General features: G+C 35.7%; 1 non-coding gene across 1 annotated transcript; it reads left to right on the forward strand.

Moving 5' to 3' along the window:
- The first annotated feature begins 2705 nt into the window (after window positions 1–2705).
- Window positions 2706–2845, forward strand: LOC114099058 (small nucleolar RNA SNORA9). The gene has a single exon (XR_003583829.1). It is a non-coding gene; the product is annotated as a small nucleolar RNA SNORA9 (small nucleolar RNA).
- Window positions 2846–4962: the final 2117 nt, after the last annotated feature.

Genomic DNA, 4962 nt, shown 5'->3' on the forward strand with positions numbered 1-4962 from the left:
CACTCAATAAAAATGTGCTATTGCTGAGTTGCATAGATTTTTGGAAGCTAGGAGGAGGTGCTTTCCAAGAAAGCACTGTCATCAGAGGTCAGTGTCACAAGGATAACTTGATGATTAAGAGATTGTTAATATTATTGAAAGCAATATATCTTCTTGATAAGGACAGAAGTCAGACTTCATGAGGTTAAGAAGTAAACCGGTGGTGAATGAAGTGGTGGCTCTAAACTTAGATCCTTTTGTTGACAGTAGTACAGAGATGGTCTTTTTAAAAAAAAATATTTATTTTTTAGGTGTAGATGGACACAACACAATGACTTTATTTTTTTTATGTGTTGCCGAGAATCGAACCCGGGTCACGCCCATGCTAGGCAAGTGCTCTACCCCTGAGCCACAATCCCAGCCCCCAGACATGGTCTTTTAAGGGGTCTAAAGAAAGTTTTTTTTTTTTTTTAAGTATCATTCTCATTAAGAGAGATACAATTCTTTAGCCTTGCTCTATCATTACAACCACTTATCTCTCCTATTTCCCCTTTGAGTGGGTTTTTAATCACTCAAAGAATGTCCATGATGACACCAACAATTTCCCTCTTGCCTAAAGATAGAGGATACCAAAAACTTTCCTTTGAGGCCTTTGAGGCCATCATTCATAGTGGTCTGGTTAATGCACTGCCTAATCCAGGCAGCACCATGCACTTTGGCAGCCCTGATTCAAGCTAGTGGGTGTCAGCAATGGGTAGAGAGGTCAAGGAACAGGTAAGATTCAGGAATGTTGTAGTGGACATTCCAACTGGCCATTCAAACACTCAGTTTAACAGGGGAAAATCCTCATGACATTGGTCTTGGCAAAATGTCCCCTTGTATATGAGACCAAAAACATAGATAACAAAAGCAAAAGTAGACAAATGGGATTCAAACTAAAAAATCTTCTGTACAAAAAGAAAATAATCCACAGAGTGGAAAGGCAACCTAAAGAATAGGGAAAAGATATTGCAAATCACATATATGATAATGGGTTAATATCCAAAAGACGTGAATTCATACAACTGAATGGCAAACTACAATTAAACTGAGCATAAAGTTTGAACAAACATCTCTACAAAGAGGATAAACAAATGGCCAACAGATGTAGGAAAAGGTGTTCAACATCACTAATCATCAGGGAGTTGCAAACCATCCATCAACATTTTAAAAAGGTCCATCAACATCTAAAAAAAAAAAAAAAAGATAAACTTTAAAATATACATAGTAAATTCACTGAGCCAAAAGCTAAAAAAGTGTGTTGAAGTTCAACTAATTCTTTTGGTAGACGGAGAAAATAATTAATTAAATGTGAATCATTTAGTATTTCCTTCTAATACCAAAGTTCTGTTATATCAGGAATAAGAATTTTAGTGTAGTTTTCATAGCAGCTAGCTTAGGAATTCCTTTCATGAGAAGAGTTGCTTTTGTTGGGAAATGAGGTATGGAGCCAAGCCTCTTGGGCCTTGGCATTAGAAGGTGACAAAACTTGTAGAGAGAGAAGTTGTTCTATAAAACAGGGGGGGGGGGAATATTGGCAACTCCAAAGGAAAATTCAAAATCAGAGGTGGAAAACAAAAGGAGATGAAAGAATGTAAACAAAATGATGTATGTTATGACCCTTTCTAGGTCTCTCACAATCATTAGGAAAGTCTCCAAAAATCATATAATATTTATTCACTACATTCTTGTGGAGTGTAACTCCACACCATGTACAACCACAAGAATGGGAAGTTACAATCCATGTATATATGATATGTCTTAAAGTAGACTATATTTTAAAACCAAGACAGGTCTGTAAAATTATTATTTCTGAAATAAGCCAAATAGATTATTTCTATCTACTGAACAAAATGTCCAATTAATGGAAACAGGATTATCTCTATAACATGGGGTAACCTACTTCTATTTTTGCCTAAATTAGCCAGAAAATTGAAGACATGTAACTATCTGAGTTTAAATTATGTAGATTTTTCTTCCTTAACTCAATTGCACTACATTGTTCATTTCTTCGGGGTTTCATATTTCCATATATTTTAAAGCAGACCTGTATATTTCCATATATTTTAAAACTAACTTTTAGGCCTTTTTATGTTTAAATGTTTTTAGCATTCAGAAATAACAAATTCATTTTCCACTCCTGGCTGCCAAAACTTCACTTAGCAACCATCTCCAGTTACTACCTGGGAATGCCTCCTGGAGCTGGGAGTTCAAAGTCCAAACCATGATAGATGGGGCAGGGGCAGCACAAAGAAAGGCTGATGTCAGGCACTTCCAGCTTACTTTTCTTCAACTCACCTTCTTCCTGACCAAGACTTTTTCAATCAGCTGATACAACTTAATTCTAAAACTTAGAAAATAAAATTCCCATATTAAAGGAAGCTGAGAGATTTTCTGGAAATTTCTGAATTCATAGGAGATTACTGAGCATGGTCAATGCTAAGCATAAAGAAATAAATTGTAAATAATGGAATATCCATTATGAGTAGAAGACCAATTTAAGAAATTGATCTGAAGTAGATACCAATGCCTTCGCCTAATCATATGCTTTAGTCTAACACTGATCCTATAAAACAGGGGGAAAAAATGTTGGCAACTCCAAGGGAAAATTCAAAATTTTCCTTGTGTCTCAGGGATAATATTCAATTTTGAAAGTATAAACAACAACAAAAAAGAAAATACAATGATAGCAAGCCTCCAGTGTGCTTGCATCTGCAGTGACCCTGTTGCATTTCTACCTTGCTTGTGCTTGCCAGAACAGTTTTGAAATGGTTTGAGGCCTTGTCCTGCCCTATCCAGAGCAAGGTTATAGAAATTTCAGACAATTGACTGCTCCTTTCCAGATATGGCAGTTGCTGAATACCCTTAGCCTGCTGTTGGGAAAGCCTTCTCCAGGTCTCATGTTTCTGGAGTCTGGGCATTTTTGTTTTCTATGGGCATCATAAAACTGGCAGGCTACCTTGTTAGCTGTGAGGAGGAGCATCTTAGACCTTCCAATTCCTGACAACCACCACTTCCTGTGGCTCCGCCTATGTCCCTGGCCTAGCCTGTAGTAGAAGGCTATCTGCTGTTCCTTGGTGTTTCAACAGCAGCAATCCCAGGATGCCAGAGCTGAAATCCCTTCTGTAGCTACTAGGCTAGTCTGTGGCACTTGTGTAGTATGACATGAATACTGAGAAGTAAGGCCTGACTATGTGGACATCTAGTGAGAAGTGAAGGAGAATTTGTACCTTAATTGAGCAGATGTGAAATCTCACTTACTTCTAAAAGGAATCAGCAGTATCGTGTGCTTGGCCTGGGCTACATGTCTGAGGGAACTTTCTCTGGCTCCAGGTTTTAGCCCCATTTTTTTCTGTCTCCAGAATAATTCTGGCTGTGCTTCAGGCCCTTCTGTTATCTCCCAAATGAAAAAGGAGATATTCAATGAGCATGGGTTTAAATATGAAAAAAAAGAAAGAAAATACTATTAAACCTGGAAAAAAGAAAATGTGGTGTATATACACAATGGAATATTACTCAGCCATAAAGAAGAATGAAATTATGGCATTTGCTAGTAAATGAATGGAACCAGAGACTATCATGCTAAGTGAAATAAGGCAATCCCAAAAAACAGTGGCCAGGTGTTCCAATATGTGGATGCTGACTCACAACAGGCTGAGGACAGGAAGGAGTGAAGGTTTACCAGATTGGACAGGGGAAATAGGGGAATTGAAGTGGGATGGGAGTGAGAAAGACAATAGAATAAATTGGACATAACTTTCCAATGTTCATGTATGAATACATGATCAGTGTAACTCCACATCATATATAACCACAAGAATGGGAAGTTATAATCCATGTATATATGTCAAAATACATTGAACTGTCATGTATAACTAAAAAGAAAGTTTAAGATAATTTGCAATAAGATATTCAAAACCTAATACATTATTATTTGTAGGGTATTCATTATGCAAACTTAATATTAATAGCAAAGAAAATCTCTCCTTTGTATTTTATAAGCAAATTTAATAAAACTGGGGGAAGAAAATGGATGAAAACCTAAAAAAAAAAAAAAAAAAAGATTGATTCCTCATTCTTTCTCATTTTGAGAGACAGAGGAACACAGCTTCCAATAGAGTTCAGCTTTATTGGGTTTCACCAGTGGAAAGTGACTTCCTTTCACACATCACTGATAAATTAGTTTGGTTTATAATCATCCTGAGAAATGGGGCAAAGTAGAACAGAGGCTGTATCTTTTATTTCCCCAAAGTGTTTCACCCGTTGCAATTCTCAATGTTTACTAAAAATATGCCGTCAAACATCATTTAGCAAAACTTTTCACTCAATGCAGGAATGAATCCTTGCTACAACAAAATAAAGATGTCCATTCAACTAAAAGTGTCATAAGAATGATGTTTTGCTCACCATCTTCTGGCAAATTACCTAGAAAAGAAGATCTCAAAAGCAAAACAAAATCAAGCCAATTTTGAACAAATAAAAAAGTTAAAATATGCTGATTAGTCAGAATAGACCAAATGAGACTAAACTGAAAAGACAATTTTATAATATATTTTAAAGTCCATAATTTAGTATAAAATAAATGTTTAAAGACTATATCCTATTCAAAGAGCAGATAATTAGACTAAAGAATCGACTTGGAAAATGTGTCAGACCTCTTCATCTGTTTAAAGGACTACCTTATATAAGACAGTTACCATTGGACCTGTGTGGTGACTCCAGAAAAGCAGAATAGAACCAATGAGTTGAAGTTATAAGAAAATATTTCTAAAAAGTTTTCTGATCATTAAATCCAACCAATGGAAGATACTGCTTGTTTTTATTATTGTAGTCCATTTGTTGATTACATATGATAGAATATCAAGAATTTCTCTTATTTAATTTTTAGATTTATGTACACATAATTCTAAAATATGATTGCAATGTTTGAATTCCACTCAGGTA

This window comes from Marmota flaviventris, chromosome 8, assembly GCF_047511675.1.
Source record: "Marmota flaviventris isolate mMarFla1 chromosome 8, mMarFla1.hap1, whole genome shotgun sequence".
Taxonomy (NCBI): Eukaryota; Metazoa; Chordata; class Mammalia; order Rodentia; family Sciuridae; genus Marmota; species Marmota flaviventris.